We start from the raw sequence: 20,948 nt of genomic DNA, 5'->3' as shown, positions 1-20,948 counted from the left end.
GAATGGCAAAAATGAATAATGCTCACAGTACTAAGTGTTGACGAGAATGTGGAGCAACTGGAGCTCTTTGCTGGTGGGAATGCAAATCTGGAAAACAGTGAGGCTGTTTTTAATAATACAGTTTCTTATAAAGTTAAATGTATATTTATTATATGACCCAGTAATACCTCTCCCGGGTAGGTACCCTAGGGAAATGAAAACTTACGTCTTCACAAAAATCTGTACATGAATTTTTATAGCAGTTCTTTTCATAATTGCCCCAAACTGGAAACAACAAAAATGTCATTTGATTCATAAACAGATAAACAAACTATGGTACGTTTATGCCACGGAATACTACTCAGCAGCAAAAAGGAAGAAACTATTGATAAATGCAACAACTTTGATGAATCTCAAATGCATTATGCTGAGTGAAAGAACCCACTCTCAAAAGGTTACACATTGTAACCTTTTATATGATATTTTTGAAAAGACAAAACTATAGGTATTAAAGAACAAATCAGTAATTTCCAGGGGTTATGGTCCATGCCCCGCATGTGTCTGTCAGTTTGTGGTGCTACGGGGGCTCGCGTGGTGCTGTGATGCTGAATGCTATGCCACCGGTATTCAAATGTCAAGAAGTCACCCATAGTGGACAGGTTTCAGCTGAGCCTCCAGACTAAGACAGACAGGGAAGAAGGACCCGGCAGTCTACCTCTGAAAAAAATTAGTTAGTGAAAACCTTATGAATAGCAGCAGAACATTGTCTGATATAGTGCTGGAAGATGAGTCACTCAGGATGGAAGGCACTTGAAATATGACTGGGGAAGAGCTGCCTCCTTAAAGTAGAACTGACCTTAATGATGTGGATGGAGTCAGTCTTTCGGGACCTTCATTTGCTTATGTGCTGCAACTCAAAATGAGAAGAAACAGCTGCAAACACTCATTAAAAGTAGGAATGTGGAATATGTGAAGTATGAATCTAAGAAAATTGGCAATCAAAAATTAAATGGAACACATAAACATTGATATTCCAGGCATTAGTGAGCTGAAATGGACTGATACTGGTCATTCTGAATTGGAAAATCATATGGTCTATTATGCTGGGAAAGACAAATTGAAGAGGAATGGCATTGCATTCATTGTCAAAAAGAACACTTCAAGATCTATCCTGAAGTACAACGCTGTCAGTGACAGGATAATATCCATATGCCTACAAGGAAGACCAGTTAATATGACTATTATTCAAATTTACACACCAACCACTAAGGCCAAAGATGAAGAAATTGAAGATTTTGACCAACTTTGGAGTCTGAAATTGATCAAACATGCAATCAAGATGCATTGATAATTACTGGTGATTGGAATGCAAAAGTTGGAAACAAAGAAGGATCGGTAGTTCGAAAATATGGCCTTGGTGATAGAAACAATGTCAGAGATAGCATGGTAGAATTTTGCAAGACTGACAACTTCTTCATTACAAAAACCTTTTTTCAACAACATAAACAGAGACTATACAGGTGGACCTCACTGGATGGAATACACAGGAGTCAAATTGACTACATCTGTGGAAAGAGACGATGGAGAAGCTCAATATCATCAGTCAGAACAAGGCCAGAGGTTGACTGTGAAACAGACCATCGATTGCTCATATGCAAGTTCAAGCTGAAGCTGAAGAAAATTAGAACAAATCCACAAGAGCCAAAGTAGGACCTTGAGTATATCCCACCTGAATTTAGAGACCATCTCAAGATTAGACTTGACTCATTGAACACGAATGACCGAAGTCCAGACAAGTTGTGGAATGACATCAAGGACATCATACATGAAGAAAGCAAGAGGTCATTTAAAAGACAAGAAAGAAAGAAAAGACCAAAATGGATGTCAGAAGAGACTCTGAAAGTTGCTCTTGAACGTAGAGTAGCTAAAGCGAATGGAAGAAATGATGAAGAAAGGAGCTGAACAGAAGATTTCAAAGGGCAGCTCGAGAAGACAAAGTGAAGTATTATAATGACATGTGCAAAGACCTGGAGTTAAAAACCAAAAGGGAAGAACACTCTCAGCACTTCTCAAGCTGAAAGAACTAAAAAAAAAAAAAAAATTCAAGCCATGAGTTGCAATATTGAAGGATTCCATGGGCAAAATACAGACCAATGCAGGAAGCATCCAAAGAAGATGGAAAGAAGACACAGAGTCACTGACCAAAAAGAATTGGTCGACACTCAGTCATTTCAGGGGGTAGCATATGATCAAGAACCGATAGTTCTGAAGAAGTCCAAGCTGTACTATACGCTTCACTGGTTTTGTTTTTCTAGAGAACCCAGCCTAAGACAGCAGCTAATAACAAAAAGAACCTGGATGAGGGAAGAGGGTGATTATAAACGGATATCACAATAGAGTTTTGGGGGAGATGGAGCTGTTCTGTATCCTTACTGTGTCAGTGGTTACACGAATCTATAGATGTATTAAAATTCATTGAACTGCATACTCCCCAATTTTTCTAAATATGGATTTTTTTGGTTAAAGTATGTGCATATATTTAAGTCTTGTGAAACATATTTGCATATGCCTTGGCCCAGCCTCTGCCCTGCTCAGGCAAGTGTTACAAAGTTCTTTAGCTCACATGTTGTCCAAGTTGCTGGGGCCTGTTGTGATCCATTGGCAAGTTGGCTGTGGAGAAATGGCCGATTCAGTACTTTTCCCTTGTAAATATGCCTCTTCAGAATGAGAAATAACTCTGCCACACACAGAAAAAGCAGACCAGGAAGAGCTCTGTGAGGTTAGGCCTTATTCTTGTCTGTGCCCTGCTGCTTCCTGTAAATGGCAAGGCTCCTTGGATGCTGTAATGCCCCATCTGATGCATCAGCGTAAGTCCACTACAACCCTACAGAGAGAAGATATAGTTTTCCTTGCTACAGACATTAATCTTCCTGGTGCTATTGACTGGGTGATGATGCAGTCCTGTTTTGGCCTTCACTTCATGTTAGTTTCAGAGAAACAGGAAAAACATGATGGCCACCAGCAGTTCTTCGCAATTGTACAGCTGATAGGAACACGCGAGCAAGCTGAAAATTTTGCTTATTGACTTGAGCTAAATGGCCATAGGCAGCAATTGACTTGGGAAGCGACTCCTCAATCTATTCATGAGGGAATTGCAACAGCCATTATGAATAGTGACTGCCTAGTCTTTGACACCAGCGTTGCACAGCTTTTTGCAGAAAATGGCAATTCAGGCATCAGGGTAACTATTTCCACGTGTTGAAATGGCAATCAAACATTTTCTGGCCAGTGTTTAAAACTGTTGCATTCAATTTCACAGAGAATAAGGCACCCATCAGCCTGCCAGCCTGAAACTGTTTTGGTAGGTGGAAGCGAGACACATGAAGGTAAATAAAAGGAAAGCTGTTAATACAGGAAACAGTTGCATGTAGTCATATTAATATATTTAAAAATAAGTCAACAGTAAACCACTGGGAATATATATATATATATACACTCCCAAGATGGGCGTCTTTTGTGTTAAGAAAGTTGATTCTGCGGGAAGCTTTGTAAAATAATTCTGAATTTGTGTTTGTTGTGGATCGATTGCACTGTTGAAAAATATTGGGGGGTTTTGTTTTGTTTTTGCATGTGCACGCGCATTTGTGTGTGTGTGTGTATGTGTGTGTGTGTGTGTGTGTATGTGTGTGTGTGTGTGTGTTTGGCTGTTTTTCTCCCCCTTTAACTGACAAGCCATGTGGAGTGGTCCTGGACCGCTGCTTTCTGAACCCTTTGTGAGTCACTGCGTGTGTGCTGCTGTGTATTTTATGTGTGTGTGCTCGCCAGTTTTTATTAATTCTAGTTTTTCATTAAATAAGTAAATGAGACTTTCTTTTCTGTACTTCGGGTTTTTCCTCACTTTTTTTGTACTTGTTAAAAGATTAGTGTCTTTTTGATATGCATAATTGTTTATGGTGAAATTTATACGTGTTTGATATTTTCTCTTCCCCCATTAATCAGTTCATTAGAAATATTTTAAATTTACCTATTTTGTGAAGATAATAATTCCAGAAAGGAAACATTGGAAGAATTATCAGAAGTTATTTAAAGCAGCGATAAAATGGTCTCAGTCTCTCTCTTGTTTTTCCATTTGAGTCATACTTTCAAACATGTTCTTTGAAAGGTTAGAGAATTAATTCTGATTTTTCCAAAAATATTGTCAAAAAATCAGACCTTTTTTTCCCCCCAAATATCTTGGATAAATCACATGTCTAAAATTTGTTCTTGTTTTATGGGTTTTGCAAAAGAATACTTGCACAGTATTTGTAATTAAAAGCAAGTGATTTGTTTAAAAAAGACAGTCTGCGGAAAAAGATGTTTTTGTCTTTTATAATTCTCATTAAAAGAATATCTGGCAAATAAAAAAATAAAAGATTCTAATAACTTATATTCCCATCAGCAGCACCCAACAGTGCCTGGTCTCCTGTATCCTTAGTCACTATCACTGGACTTTTTTTTATTGTCTTTTCCAATTTGATAGGTGAAAACGTTAGGTGAGTCTTTTTAAAAAAATGTGTATGTGTAACAATTAATCTTCAGCCTTAGGTTTTTTCTTTCTTTCTTTTTTTTGGGTTGCATATATCCATCTCAAGCCATATTATCAGGTACTTTTTTATATTATAAACCGCTTTGCTTGCTTCTAAGTAGGTATGGAGTAAATTCGGTAACAGTGCCATTCCGTATTCAGGAATCAGGTAGATGATTTTTGCTGGATTTTTTGAGCTGCGAGTGGGGAATAAAGGGCTCTAGCAGGAACTCTTACAAATGTTGTTATTCTTTCTCTTAGGCCTTGCAGAGACTTCTGAACTATCACTTTGTCTACCACTGTGGCAGCCGTGAGAATGCCATTTTAGGCCCTCGAAAATACGATATATCCGAGAGAAACATCTAGGTGAAGGTGAGAGACGAAGTTGCTTCCTATGCAAAGGACCACAGGAATAAGTGGCATGAGGAGCGATCACTCGGGACCTTCAAGCAAAAACTTTGGAAAGGGCCTCTGTGAGCAGACACTGTCAGCACTCACCCACGTCCCCTTGGATCCACCTAACAGCCAGCCCTGTGCCTCCCTGTTGAGGCTTACCCAGAGGCTCCTAGGATCTGTGTCACCTGTGCCCACCTAGCCGGGAGTGTCGGGGGTTTATGTTCTCCTGGGGCAGCACTAGGCTAATGATTGGTGGGTGCAGGACTGTAAATTCTCCAGCTCCCTCCCTGTGATGGGGACACTCTGTGGTGTGACCTACACTGTCCCCAGAACTCCCCTAAGGGATTGAGCCCCAGTTACTCTCTTCCCATCCTACCTCCCCACTCTACTAAAAGTTTTTCCTGGGAATGTTTTCTCATAAACTGTAAATCACATGGACCCTCATCTCAGAATCTTTTATGGAAAATCTAACCTGAGACAGCCTCTTTTCTCTTTATCCATGACACAGTTAGAAAATTTATAATCTTGCTGCAGTCTGAGGAATTGTATTATTTAGAATATTGGGTTGACTGCTCTAACAGAGGAAACCCTGGTGGCGTAGCAGTTAAGTGCTACAGATGCTAACCAAAAGGTTGGCAGTTCAAATCCACCAGGTGCTCCTTGGAAACTCTATGGGGCAGTTCTACTCTGTCCTGTGGGGTCACTATGAATCAGAATCGACTCGATGGTGACGGGTTTAGTTTTTGGTTTTGGCTCTAACAGAAACCCCAAATAACTTGGCCTACATGGATAGATGTTTCTTTCTCTCTCATGAAATGGTCTGGGCAACTCCATGATGTTGAGGACCCAGATACTTCTATATTGCGTTTTCCTCTATTCCTCAGGCATGGTCCTCATCCACATGGTCTGTGATGCCCACCATGTCCACACAGGGCAATGGGGAAGGGGAGGCATGACTTAGAAGATGAGCACATCACTTATGTTCATATGCCTTTGGCCAGAACTCAGCTGTATGGCCACATCTAGCTGGAGCAGAGGCTAGCTGGGTGGACAAGTGTCCTGCTTATTTAACTGGGGGCTCTATGGCTGTGAGAGAGAAAGGAGAACAAATCTTGGGGGTAGCTTGTAGCCTCTGCCACAGGTATACTTGTGTGTTATCTGTAGCTCTGGAGAGAGGAAAGACAGGCCCCTGACTGGGTCATTTTCTCTGCTCTGGTTCTGGCTTATTTTGTTTTGCCCTGTCCCCATGCAGGCCCAGGTGACAAATGATGAGCTCACCAATGGAACAGGTGATATGCAAGTAAGTAGGCTCTTCCTACCAGTCTAGAGTGTTTAGTTGAGGTTCACTATTCCCCTCAAAGTATAGCATGTACCTTCTATACTGAAATCTCAGACCTTATAAACAGCCTTGTTGATTGAGCAGGAACCTAGGGTATGACAGTGTCAGGTGGGATAACCCAGGAACAGTGATGTTTTTAAGGACAGGCTCCCAGGAGAAACAAGTGAGGGAGTGGGAAAAGTAGAACAGAGAAGGGGAAGAGGCTCAGAAAGGGGTGATTTCAGGCAGTCACAGCCTCAATCTCAACCCACAGAGGAGCTCGGGAGCATAAATTGTACTCAGACTAGAGGCAAGGTAGCTGGGCTTTCATACTCTTGCACAGTGAGCACTGGCTAAGGGCTGCCTCAGGGGACAAACTCCCAGTGCCAACAAGCAAAACTACACCAGTAGCCCCAGTGCCATCCTTCTGAGAGTTGTGGGTACAGGCCTTGAGAAGCTTGAGGCAGGGTGCTTGGAACGGGTAAGAGGGATCTAACAAAAGGACTCTGAAGATCACAGTCCTGTGGAAGCCTTGTATACTCGAATATCTGTTTTTAAATCTAGAGACATAGACACATGTCTCAAAATGAATTGTGAGGGTGGCTTTGGATGCATATTACTGATTGTAATCAAAGTCCTAGAAAACCAACAAAGTTTTTGAGAGTGCTGGATTAAAAGAAATGGTGATTAAAGAGATGTAAAAGATCTTTGGATCTCCAGCTTTCTATAGTCAGTAAGTAGGCTGATCCTCAGTCGTCAAAGAGGGCATGTTCTTTAATGTACTAATATAGACAAGGAGAATGTAGCCATGGAGAAAAATGGACTGGGGTGCGAGTATCCAGAGACAACTAGAACTGAGGTCTAATCCAGGAACATTTGCCCAGTGGGATTTTGAAAACTGCAATGGACCAGGGATTGCTATGTGCCTCTCTTTTCTCTCTTTTTAAACAGGAGCATTTAATGTGATTAGTCTCGTCCTGTAAGATGTGTGAGGGGCAGATAATCTGTCTTTTTAATTGGTAGGACTCTAAATCAAGACAATCTACTTCTGAGTCTATTGTAGATCATGAGATATAGGCTATGAGTGTATTTTGGAGTGGGAAAGAAGTGAGTGATTGTATCTAAGAGGGAAGACTGGGAGATGGCAGTATTGTCTCCAATTCTGCAACAATCCTTCCCTTAATAAAATCATACATTCACACCAAAAAAAAAAAAAAAAAAAAAAAGGGTCGGGGGGAGATCTGAGAGGATCTGGGAAGAGCCCGACAGCGTACGCTACAGGTGAGGTTTACCAATGAACCCCAGCATCTGATTTTATGGGACTGCCTTCTTGGAAGGGAGTGGCCTTCCAGCTCCCATGGAGGTAGCGCTCCAGCTTTGTGGCGGTTCCTTGGACAGTCGTAAATGGTCCGGGTCTTCCCTCTTCGTGTCTCTTCTTGCTCACTTGGGTTGTTGATGTTGTTAGTTGCCATCAGGTCAGTTCCGACTCATAGTGACCTAGTCTGTCTTAGTCTGGCAGCTCCGCTGAAACCTGTCCACCATGGGTAACCCTGCTGATATTTGAAATACTGGTGGTGTTGCTTCCAGCATCATAGCAATACACAACCCACCACAGTATGATAAACTGACAGACAGGTCGCAGCTCACTTGGGAGGCAGGTATAACAGGATGTATCCATAGATACCTGAAGCCCTGTAGATTATAGGGAATGACTGACTTCATTCTCTGTCCACAGGGATGAAGCAAAAGTCATAACACGGGGGCTCGCAACCCAGGCACATTCCGTCAGACGAAGCGGGTGGTTGATGCAGCTTAAGTGATTCTCCCATGCGGCTGTTTCTAGGTACCTCTTTTAAAATTAGATGTGCTTAAATTAGCAGTGCTTTACTTTTAATATTCCTCTCTCTAAGCAGCTAGCACAGTTTCAATCAGGAGCCTGATTAATATGCAAAGAATGATTTGTTTTGATTTTGGTCTAGTGGGCTTTTTTTTTTTCTTTGCCAGGCAACTTCCTTATCAAATTCCTCTGCTTTTAAGCGATGAGAAGAAATGTATTGCCTTAAAGTCAGAGGACACAGTTTCCTTGAAACTGGAGATAGCAAGGCCTCTCTGGGAGCTGGTCTGAAATCTTAGCAGCCCAAGTTCGCCAGCAGCAAAAGCTCTCTTCATAATTTTCAGTCTATTAAAAAGTACCAGCACCACTTCAGGCATCCTCAGCTTCCTGACTGTGCCATGCGGAGTCTTGTCCATTGGCATATGTCATGGACATACTTGTCCTATCAAAATGTCTAATATTTTGTTGCTTATTGTGTAACCTCAGGCAAGTTACTTAACATCTCTAAACCTGTTTGTTTTGTTTTTTCAATTGTGGTAAATACATATGTAGGGGGTCCCTGGGTGGCGCAAATGGTTAAACACTCAACTACTAGCCAAAAGATTGGCGGTTCGAATCCACCCAGAGGTGCCTCAGAAGACAGGTCTAGCGGTCTGCTTCCGAGAGGTCACAGTCTGGAAAACCCTACGGAGCAGTTCTACTCTGAAACACTTGGGGTCGCCATGAGTTGGAACTGACTTGACAGCAACTACCAACAACCACAAACATGTATGTAACAAAACATTTGCTATTTCAACATCGTTCACACGTACAGTTCAGTGACGTTGTGTTCATTGTGTTGTGCAGACGTCACTGTTATTCATTTTTCCGTCATCCTTAACAAAAGATCAGTCTCAATCTGTTTTATTAGCTACAAAATGAAGATAACACCCATCTCTTGAGATTTTGTGTCCTGCAAGTCTATAATCCCTTATCCAAAAACCTTGATGTATTATGGAATTCAGAATTTCTCGGATTTTAGGAAAGTAATTCAGTGTATAAATCATATATTATTTAACACCACCAGTGGTGTCTGGGGAAGCACCCTGTAATCAAACACATTAATATTTCTGCAGCCCAACCTATGAATATTCACACAGACTGGCGGAAAGGCCAAAAACAGCCTCCCATCAGTCCAGGGTGAGGTTTATAACAAATGCATCTTTTCGTTTTAGAGCTTTTTAGATTTGGGGATTGGAAACCAGAGGCTGTGGTCCTGTGTAGAGATAATTTCTGTGTCCATCCGCCTATCCATTTCCCAGCTGGTTCCAGGAAGGGTTTAAGGTGTGCCAGGACGCATGTGGAAAGGCTGACCTGAAGGGTTCTGTTTTCCTCTCTGCTTGTGAGGTGGGTGGGCACTTGTGAATTTTCCTTTCTTCTTTGACATTTTTAATCCTGGTTTACTTCTCCAAAGGGTCGGATTTCAGGCGTAACTCTACTCTTTTGACACAAATAGAAGAAGACACACTTAAAAAAAAAAAAAAAGTCTTTCTAAAAGGAGAAAAAAGAAACATGTAAACACTTAATTGGTGAGTTCATTAAGCCAGAAGTGGAATTGTCTAAAAATTGGTAGGAAGATCTAAAAAATTCTCTAGGTAGTAAGTTTCAGGAAGTGGCGAATTAAATATATAACGAGAGTTGTAATATACACAAAGGGCTGGAAGCCTGTGGCAAAACCCCAGGACCCAGTACTATCTCTGCTCCCACACCCTTAGCACTCTCTGCTTAACTGTGCTTGAGCCCATGACAATGTTTAATGTTTACTTATTATATCAACATATATAATATTTATGGAAATATATCTAACAAGATAAATATTCTATAAGATTTATTAACTTCCATTTTTGCCATATATTCAACCTGGAACTTTCTTGTAAAAATTTAAGTTGAGGTAAAATTTTGCCAAAGAGATGTTAAATCAATGGCCTTGATAACTTTTAGGGATGTTTTTTTCTTTTACTACATTTGTGTTTATCTTAGTAGAGAAGAAAAATAATAATAATTTGCATTTATTGAGCAACTGCATGCAAGGGATGGTTATTAGCATCTACATTTACAGGCCCACAAATCCCTTATCCAAATCCCTTGCGGCCAGATGCATTTTTGGGCTTTAGAAAGGTAATGCATGATAGACGGTGATTGCAGGTACACTCCCAATGGAGTTTGTATCACTATTCCTGAAATCACACAGTCATGTTTCTGCAGGAAAATATATGCAAATCTCACCAACTGGGACTGAAAAATATAAACAGCCTCATGTAAATTTTGCCAGTAAAATGACAAGGAATGGTAGACCTGCATTACCTCATTTAATCCTCACAACGATCCCATGAAATAGGAACTGTTATTATCCCCATTTTCGAGATGAATAAACCGAGGCAAAGAAGCTAAGTAAGTTTTTCCAGGCCATAAAGCTAGTAAATGGAGAAGTGGATTCAAATCCAGATCATCTAGCTCCAGAGCCAAGCGTGTCCTTACCCACCGTGTGACACGTGTACAGGGTGACCAGCTCTCCGTAGCGGTTATCTTGTACTTTTTATTACAAGGAGGAAGGGATATATTTTGGGCATGACTTAGCTAAATAAGTGAGCATTCTATTGCTGAATATATATTTAACTCTGGATGGAATATCTCAATGATGAGCCTGAATCTTGATTGTATTTCTTTTGTCCCCCCTTATGTTGTTTTTTAAATCATGTTCATTTTATGGTCATTGTAAAAAAATTGGAAAATGACAGAAAAATATAATTCATCTCACAGGGTACACGGGACAGGCTGGGTCTCTCACACGCCTGATTGTTCATCCGATTTACTCAAGGGGTGGGCCTAGATGGCCATGTTTTGTGCCACATGACATCATGGTCAAATCTGATTGGATCAGAGGTAGGCAGGACCAGCCAACCTATAAGTTGGTCTCATCCTGTGAAGGGTGGCTAGTTAGATTTGTCTGGGAACTCTGGGTTAAGAAATTCAGATAAAAATGAGACAGATAGCAGTGGGAACTGAAGCTCAAGTGTCTAAAGCAACCAGATAGGTCATGGTAGGCCGTGTGAAAGCCAAAGTGAAAACGATGAGAAAGTAGAGGATGTCGGTCATAGAAGAGAATGGCGCAGAAACCAGAGAGAATCAGAGACGCCGAATAATATCCACTTGGGAAATTATTTTTTTCTTCGAAAATTTGCTAACATCATTACCTATCAAAATATTGTTTTAGTTAGTTTAATAATAAATTTCAATTTTTAAAATTATATTTTCTCTCTTGTCGATTGCTTGTTTATATCCTCTGCCAAGTTTTCTATTCATGGGTTTATCTTTTTATGTCAAAATGACTATAGAATAGTGGTAATGACACATATAAGGATTACAAAAGAAAGTCAAAACCAAACCAGACCAAACCAAAACAGACAAAAAAAAAAAAAAAAAAAGAATTACCCAATTACTGTCTGGATGAGGGGTTGAAATGTAGGTAGGGATGTTGCAGAAACAAATGAATTTAAATGTTAAAAGTCTCAAATAAATAATTCAGTCAGGTTAGAGTTAACTTAGAAATATCAACTTAAAACTCGTGATGCTAAAAACATAAATGTTTTCCCAGCTGTGTTCCTAAAGTGTCGCTCCACCTTCCACCAATATTTACGTGGAACAATCTGATGTGTGCCTCTGGTTTGGTTTCTAGTACTGGTCTCCACTGAAAGGAACCTGGGCTTCTTGGAGAGCAGCTCATATCTTTCTTTCTGGTTAGGGAAAAGTCAATATGTCAATATGGGCCTGGGGCATCTTGTTATTGTTGTGGCAATTTGAGAATTAAAAAAAAGGATAATAGTAAAAAAAATAATTGTAACAACTTCAGTCTGTTTTACCATGAATTCATAGTGACCATCAAAAAGTAAAAACTTCATGTAAAGGGTATAAAAATGTAGCTGTATGCCAAAAGGCTGATGAATATACTAGAATATTTAAATTTTTATTAAATACTCCAGGGTGTTTTCTTTTTTCCTATTAAGTATACAACCGTGTATAAAGTATAGACAGCTATTTTTCTCCATTTGTAGTGACAGACACATCCTATGCAGCCCTTTAGATCCTCTTGGCCTCACCTATCTCTTGTTCCAGCAGCTTCGGGGCAGCCAGCTCTTCCAGGGCTCTGACCCACTTTATGTAGCACAAGGTAAGAGTGCTTGGCCTCTCTGGTGCACTGCACACCCCTTGCCTCTTGCCTTGAGGCTTTCCTGTTGATGCTGAAGTTTCAGACATCGCGGCGCCAGCCTGGTGCCCACTCATAGGCAATGCAGAGTTATGCTTCAGAGAAAACTCTAGAAAACCCAAAATTGGAATCAGACAAAGGCGAGGCTACTCTAATTGAGCTGGAATGGCCTTCTCTCCTCATCCAAATCGCTCAGCAACCTCTGAAGGAACTGTGGTTATTTCTGATCTAGTCCCACTCTGCTTTATCAATGAGATCACTGAAGCTCAGAGGGGTCACATTACTTGTCCAAGGTCACGCAGCCAGTCCCTGGCAGGGGCAGGACTCAAGCCTTGATGGCAGGATCCAAGCTCAGTTCTCTCGATTTTCCCCTTTGCTGCCTTCATGGGGCAAAGACACTTGACCCCACATAAGACAGTATCATCTGATGACACTAAAGGGTACACTGCTGTCTGTCTCAGGAATTGTCTGTCTGTCTTCAGCTCATTCCTACCCTCCAGTGCTTTCTGCTGTGAAGTATGGAAGTGTGAAGGCTGTATTTCCAGTTATCTTGCCAATTGGGTTCTTGTTAGGCTTTGCTGATATGGGGTACTTGTAAGAGGCTGGAAAGCAGGAGGGGGAGAAGCCACCTTGCTTCTAATTTCAGAGCTTTGAACAACCAAGCATGACTTTTCAAACTTCAGTAGAATCTGTGTTTCCAGGAGCAGCACCTCTGGAAAACATTCTTTATGCACCTTGTGGTCTTAGGGTTATTTTTTCCCTTTTTTTCTCCTGCTTGGCATTTCAATAAGTCCTTTGAAAGTGATAGCTATTTACTCTGCTAAGGAGAAGCAAATGATTATGCAGCACCATTAAATAAATTGTCCAGTCATGGAGGAAAAACACAGATACATTTTGTGCCTGCATCACTTCTCTTTCGCCTATTTCTGATTTCAGCACCAGCGCGGTGGACAGTTCCAAACCAGCTAGTGGAGTTGATGGTGTCCTGCAAGCTTTGTGCCTGTTCAGGTCCTCCTATAGGGAAGCTAAGACTGAGTAATTGGGATTAGATGAGCAAGAGGTTTACTAGGTGAAATACCTGTGAAAAATAAAGGGGAGGGAGAAGAACTAGGCAGGGAAAGCCTCAGACCCCAATACAGATCTGACACTTTTGTAAGTATGTGTCTGTCTGCATTGTATGTGCAGACAGGCTGTGCCTCAAACTTCCAGGCAGCCGTTAGACTGCTAGGAATGAGACACATAAGCCCACTGGCATCAACCATTCTGTGGGCGCTACATTCATCTGTGATCGAGCCGGACACACGAGACACTTACAGAGTGCTGGCCCCGTAAAAGCCATTATTACTATTTATAGAAAGCAAACAGTAAACAATAACAACATATTCCCCAAGGAGAACTGCTTACCTTTCCTCAAACTTTCTTATGTCACTGGGCAGGCGTGCCATGGTTTAGGTCAAATGCTGTGTTCACGTCACCACTGTCTACAGCTACAGAGGGGTTTGCACGGTTCCTGAGGTGTCTGCTGTGCCACTGGGCCTTACAGGGCCATGCTGCCAGCTGGAAGACCCTGCACAGGATCTCCTGAGCCTCTGCCACTGGGCCCTGCTAAACCTCTGCTGCCAGCTCCTGCCACGCCACCGGGGACTGTGGGGCTCTCTTGCTGCCATACTACCCAGGCCCCCGCTGCCCAGGCAGGGGATGGGAAGGAGGCTTGCAGCCCCTGCACGGGGGGACACTCAGACCTCTCTTGCCCTGCACAAGTGTTACTGCTCTTTTAACTCCACTGGCAAGCCTGCCCCAAGACATCCGGCTCCGCCCTGCTGTAGGAAGCTCCCTGCACAGGATCCTCAGAGGCAACCCCTGCACAGGGCACACTCAGGCCTCTTCTCTGCATGGGCAAGTGTTACAGCTCTTTTAGCTTTGCCAGCAAGTCTCCTGCCCTGAGGTGCTCAGCACTCACTCCACGGTCCAGGCGAGCTCATTGCTGCTGTCTCTTGCTGTCTTCAATGTTTGCTCTTTCTTCTGGGTTTAGGAGAAAAGATGCGATCTTCTCCAGACTCTTTTTCTTGATGGTAGTGAGCTCCCCCTGGACCTCTGTGGGATTAGCCTTTTTAAGCTTAGCCTGATGGTAAAACTGATCAATCCCCTTGGTAGACCAAGGTCACCTTATTTGCACAGTCATAGTAAACTGTCCAATCCCTGCAAAGGTTTTACATGCTTTATTTGTATAGTCATAGCCAATCATTTTGTGGGAGTTACAAGACCACGGCTAGAAAGACCATATAAAAGCAATTCACTGCACTGCAACTCATGAAAGAGGGAGAAAGGAAGGATTGGGCAGGAAGAGCCTTGGGTCACAGAGTAATTCTGAGACAGTCTTGGCCAGGCTGATGACAAGTGTCTGAGCAAAGATTGCCCATTAGAGGAGCCCTGCATTGGGAAGGAATGGCCTGCTTCCCCGTGCTGGGAGCAGCCAGGGGAAGAAGTGTAGCCTTGGTGGGAGTCTGTGGCAGATGCAGGGCTGCAGCAGCTGGAGACTCTGCAGCAGGTCCTGTTGAAAGAGATCTGAGCAGCGTACCTCCATGGTTGCTACAGAGTAAATGCCACAGCTTCTCTGTGCTTTCCTGCCTTGGAGCTTTCTCCAAAGCCAAGAAGGCCCATTTGACTTGCATTCATACTCAGTCCAGAAGATGCAAGGGAGTTCATGCCTCTGGGAGATGGGGGCTTGTGGACAAGCGTGCAGCCGCCCATCCTTCAGGAGTTTGATTTTGAGGCATAAAGTTCCTCAGAAGGTCCCCAGCAGGATTGAGCCCTAGTTGCCCACAGCAGTAACCTGCTCATCAAAGCACCCTTTGTTGTCCTTGCCTCCATTTCCAACACTCACTCCTGCTGCCTGCAATTACCCTAGAAATAAACTACCCTCACACAACTTTTTCTCTCGGAATCTGCTATTGCAGGGGCTCAGAGTAATATAACTGAAAAAGCTGAGCACCCCAGGGGTCAGTGGCAAGACTCAAAGTAAGAAAACCCAAAGATGGAGGCCACACTCCAGGGTACAGGGCTGAGGTTCCCTCCAGAGTGAAACTTGGATTGTGCTAGATTATTTTCTTAAGAGAGGCTGGGTTGCCCAACGCACTCTATTTTAACGTGCCTCATCTTGTTTGATCACAAGATAACTTGTTCAGTTCACAAGGTCCCTGGTCATGTAGTGTTTAGCCTCTTGGCCTCGCTCACCCTGACAGTGTTCCCCAACCTTTTAAAGCCAAGGCTACCCCTTGGTAACCATCAAACACCTCAGGATCTGCCACCCATCCCAAGGGTCTACTACTTGGCGCTCACCAGTTGGAGAATCACTGCTCTGTATTCTGTGTATTGAAAACAGGGAGATTTCCCTGAATTTTTCTTTGTGTATCTGTATTCTAAAAACAATACTACACTCCAGCCCCATATAAAATTACATCACAATGTTTTCATACCAGTTGACTTCCCCTGGAGATCGATCTTCCTCTTCCTTCAATTTGAAATACAGTGACGAGAGTGGATTTTCTTTCCTCTTCACTCACTTCCTTCCCTTAGTCTCACTACCAATAGGAAGTGATCTTTGATAAGACGGTAAAGGGGCAGAGAATTTTACCAGTCTAACAGTCTGTAGCAGCTGCTTCTGGTGCCCTGGCCATATTCCCTTCCCTTACTACCCTGCCATCGACTTCCAGATGCCTGCACCTGCATTTCGTGAGCTGCGGGCATGTTCTGGCAACAGAAGTTACTTTTGTTAACTACGGGCAGGTCTGAAGCTCCAGGGAATGAACAGTCTCTGGGAGCAGCCCTCAACTAATGAATATCCCAGTTCTTTGAAGTGTTAGTTCTACACTAGCTCCCAAAATATGGCGATCATGGCATTAAGCTTCAGCGGCCCCCAGGGGTAACTAGGCTGATAAGAAACCCTTTCCTGTCCTACTTTTCCACTCTCCTACCAATGTTTTCTGGGGCTACCTTCCAAGTAAAATTTCTTGCACTTGAATCCCTGTCTCGGAATCTGCTTCTAAGAGAACGTAAATTAAGACAGTTTGTCCAAGCTCTGCTCTGAGGGAAGTTAAATATTCCCAAGGGAAAGTTTTTTGAATACAAAGAACTTCCTCCATCAATGCCTTGCTTCCTTCCCAGGGAGAGGCAGGACCCTGGGGATGGAGGAAGAGAAAAAAGGTCAGGATCTGGGAAGACGAAGGGAGGGAGGAAGGACACTGGTAGGAAATGTGGTGATATGGGACTCCTGGACACCCATCTGACGAGAACTGATGGGAGATGTGGTGGAAAAGTAAAGGGATGTATTATGCTATGTGTTCAAATATTTTAAATTTAGGAATGATCCCTTCCTGGAAATGGCTGGACTTACCCCTTCTTTGGGACGAAGGAGACTTAATAAGAGGTTCTTGTCCACGCCTGTGTGTGGGTCTTATGGCTCCCTCTATCTTTGTGACAGAATCAACTGAGCAAAAGGAAGTTCTGATGAGGACAGGGAGAGCTCTCTCTTTAACTGAAAGTTCAGGGCTTCCTGACTCCAGGTCCTTCCCCTCCTATTAGCTGAATCTAAAACACTAGCCTAAAATATGTCCAGACCAGGAGGATCCTGTCTGTGAAAATCCCTCCTTCCATCCACTGTGAAGGAGCACGCTTGTGCTTAGGTGCCCATCGGAAGCTGACGGAGCAGCCTCTCTGGGTGGTGGTGCTGGGTGGGCCATTCTGAAAGGGGATCACTGCAGCACCATAAGCCTTCTGTCCAGTGAATCATTTTGAAAACCTGTTGCCTTCAAGTTGATTCTGACTCATAGTGACCCTATAGGACAGGTTAGAACTGCCCTATAGGGTTTCCAAGGAGTGGCTGGTGGATTCAAACTACCGACCTTCCGGTTAGCAGCCGAGCTCTTAACCACTGCGCCACCAGGGCTCCAGTGAATCTTTTTGAAACAGTTCTTTAATCAATTAGCTATTTTGATGCTGATTTTTTTTTGCCTGAATCCTGATCCAAATGGAAATGATTGTGTGTGTCACACGAGAAGCCTGGGGCGCCTGCAGGTGGACTGTTTCTGAGAACAATTAACCAGTTTTATGGAGGTGGAGATGCTCCCCTTCTGATGTCAGGAGACTCCCAGGGAAGCCTGTCTGCAGAATGCATACCTGCCCTGTCCCTGCCAAGCCCCTCTAAGGGCAGCCTGTGTGTTTCTTGTTACCATTTGATGGATGGGATAATTTTTCTCCTGAGATTATAGCTAGCTCCTAGTCCTAGAATACCTATAAATATAATCGTGGATTAAAAAAAAATTATATTCATGCAATAGAATTGACTGGCTCACTTGAGAGTTTTTCATAATAAGGGTGCACGATTCTTTGTGAGGCATCACATTTTCAAGCTGTTTGTTCGGCTTTGACCGGAAAGAAGCTGCATTCTCTGATCTGCTCGAATGTCTCATGTCTCTGGGAGTTTAGTGGAACCACAGCAGAGGCAGCCAGAGGGGTGTTCTCGGGACACTTCTCTTTGGAAACACTGAGTTAAAGGAACAAAGTGAGAATCCAGACATGACTTTTGTTCGAATGACCAACATCCCACCTTGAAAAAGTATCTCAAATCCTACCCCAGCCTGATGAAATCAGCCCCTTGGGGTGGAACCTGGGGAGCTTCATGTTGAAAAGCCCCTACCTTCTCCATGACTCGTCCACACTAAAGTCTGAGCATCTCTGCCCTAAATGGGAAAGGGTGAAGGAGGCAAGCTTCTCTTCTGTGTTCTGATTCAAATATTCTGTCACATGTATCCTGAAAACACACAAAGCGGCCCTGTGGAATTAGAGAACAAAGTCAACAGCTTACAATAAAATCAAGGGGTTTTCATACTAGAAGTCAGGGAATGTGACTCACATTCAATATGTTCATAAGTTTGTGGTCCCAATTTTATTTTTCTGAAACATAGATACATTGTGGAGTAGAATTCAAAAAGCATATGAAAGTTTCAGCTGAAATAGAATATTCAAAGAAGATGCTAAGCCTGGTAGAAGAATGAGGGGAAAGGAAGACTCCTTCCAACTATCCCCTAGACAGTCAAGGTACAGGCTCACTCTTTTTGTAATGGAAAACTATCAGTCAATCACACTTTAGTATGAATTTGTTCAAGCTATAGTTTTCTTTTTAATAGCTGAGGGAAGTTAGACAGGAGTACAGGGACTCTCCTGCATGGAGGGGGGGTTCTCTTTTTGGGTATCAAGAAAGCACCGTAAGCCTGAGGGGTGGGGAGAAGAGGGTACGTATGGCATATTTTTGCTTGAGGACTTACCTGCTCCATGCAACCTCTGTTTGGGGGCTGTAGGGAAACTTCATTGGAGAAAGTAATTTAGGAGGTAGTTTTTATAGTGATGCATATGACGATCAAGAATTTGCTGGAGGTATATCCACAGACAAATTTTATCTAGACCAGAAGCCTACGAGGCTCAGGAAGTGTAGAATACCCAATGAGCCCATAAATGTGCAAAGTAAACCCACAGCTAAATCCCATCCATCCTCAAGAATGTACTGTTATATATAGCAAGCAATATTAGATGTTCTTAAGGTGCTCTGAGAGCTTGACATGCATCCTCATTCAGTCTTCCCCAAACCCTATGAGGTAGTGTCTTAGGTAGATTACTGGGAAGTGATCCCAGGAAGCATGGTGATGGCACTGGGAGGTGAGACAGGGAGGAGAGGAGAGCTGATACAGGGAGGGTTAATGAGCATGCTGCATTGTGGGCAACTGGGGCTCCGAGCCCACGGAGACCCTCTGAAAGAATGCGTGTGGCACACATGGCAATCATCCCTCAGGGACAAGTAAGTTGGGGTAGCTACCCACCACCTCCCCCCCCTCATTGGCTGATTAGTTCCAAGCTACATTTAACTTCTGCCAGACCACTGTCCAAACCCCCGCAGGCCCGTTTTGGGAGAAACTCAGGCGTCCTCAGAGTCTCTGAGGGCCTAGATGTTAACACTGCCAGCCCTGGGCTTTAACTAATGGAGAAGGTAAGAAACCACGGAAGGTGAGCCGAAACCTCAGTCTGGCCCAGGGTCAGGGAGGGCATGCATTGGCAGAGCTCCTGTGGAATGAGCTTTCTCTGTTCTTAAAGGCCTGCTCCTTTTGGGTTTTTTCCCTTCTCCTGGGGGCGGGCAATGGTCTCCAGTGCCATGGTCCCTGCCTGGCCTTCCCCAGCCCTGGTTCCTCCGTTGCGGAGCAGTGGGAAAGTGGGGTGGCGTCAGGCCTCCGCAAACTCCCTGCATCTTCAGCGTGCTGCAGAAAGCTGAGCTGTGAGGGAGTCTTCCCGCTGCATCACCGCCCTGTGGCCAGGGCCGAGCGCTGTTCTCAGCACTCCCGTCTCGAGCTGTGGGCTGAGGTCACTCCAGAGGAAATTTCTGGCCTGCCAGCAGAAGCTGCGGCCCACAAGGCCATCCGGGCGATCGCAGCCTTCCCACGCACCTTTGAACCTTTTAATTTCATCCATGGCGAAGTGACACCGCTGGGAGGTTTGGGCGGGTTGGAGGGCAGTGGCGGCGGCTGTGCAGGCTGCTGTGGCCTTCTCTGTCTTTCGGGCCGCTCGCTTGTTACTCTCAGCACTGCTCTGCACTCTCACGGGCTTCTCTCGCTCCCTTCCCAAGGGGATTTTCTGTGTGACTTTGAATAAGTATTGGGTCATGTGGACGTTACTATGGCAACCAGTGTTTTAAATAAAAATAGTTCTCCACCCGCGGTAGCATGTCAGTGTGAAATGTGCCTATAGGCAGTGAAAGGCGGTTGGCATCTGCATCCTTCAGTCCCCAGCAGCTTCCTCCTGGCACCACTCACGCCTGGAGGGCAGAACCTGCTGCTCCGTACACAGGGTGGAGCTCCTGGGTCAGGCAGGGGAATAGGGGACAGTTTGCACAGGTTTCCCGGGCTGGCCAGGGCCCTCTGCCTGAAGCCTCCTCCTCGGGACTTCCCTGCCTGCGGTGGAGGGGGTCTCCTGCCCTCTAAGTCTTTCTAGAGAGACACCTTAATTGATTAAAGATGGGCTTTGTCCCTCAGTGGAAGAGAAGCTGCTTCTCAAAGTGCCCCACCACCTCCTAGGCCAATTAGACACCTGCTTGGAACTTGAACCCTGAGTGGGATGTTACAAGAACTAAAAGTTCACTGGAGCTTATTGATCTCAACAGTGGTGCCCTGAAAAAAAGAGTTCACAGCTTCCAGGAGATTGTGGGCTCCTATCCTTTCTGTGGAGCATGGTGGCAGTGGTTAAGAGATTGGCTGCTAACCAAAAAGTTGGTAGTTTGAATCCACTAGCTGCTCCTTGAAAACCCCGTGAGGCAGTTCTACTCTGTCCTATACGGTTGCTAAGAGTCCCAATTGGCTTGACAGCAACGAGTTTGGTTTTGGTTTTTTTAATCCTTTCTACTAAGGAGCCCTGGTGGAGCAGCGGTTAAAGAGCTTGCCTTGCTAATGGAAAGGTCAGTGGTTCGAATCAGCAGCTCCTCAGGAGAAAGATGTGGCAGTCTGCTTCCGTAGAGAGTAAAAGCCAAAAACCAAACCCATTACCATCGAGTTGATTCCATCTCATTGTGAGTCTA

At 43.8% G+C, this 20,948-nt stretch overlaps 1 pseudogene; it reads left to right on the top strand.

Moving 5' to 3' along the window:
* Positions 1–518: 518 nt before the first annotated feature.
* Positions 519–3,241, top strand: LOC101357001 (E3 ubiquitin-protein ligase SIAH1-like; annotated as a pseudogene).
* Positions 3,242–20,948: the final 17,707 nt, after the last annotated feature.

The sequence above is a fragment of the Trichechus manatus genome, unplaced genomic scaffold, assembly GCF_000243295.1.
Source record: "Trichechus manatus latirostris isolate Lorelei unplaced genomic scaffold, TriManLat1.0 scaffold00001, whole genome shotgun sequence".
Classification (NCBI taxonomy): Eukaryota; Metazoa; Chordata; class Mammalia; order Sirenia; family Trichechidae; genus Trichechus; species Trichechus manatus.
Note: the sequence above shows the minus strand (reverse complement) of the source record. Positions and strands in the feature narration are given on the sequence as shown.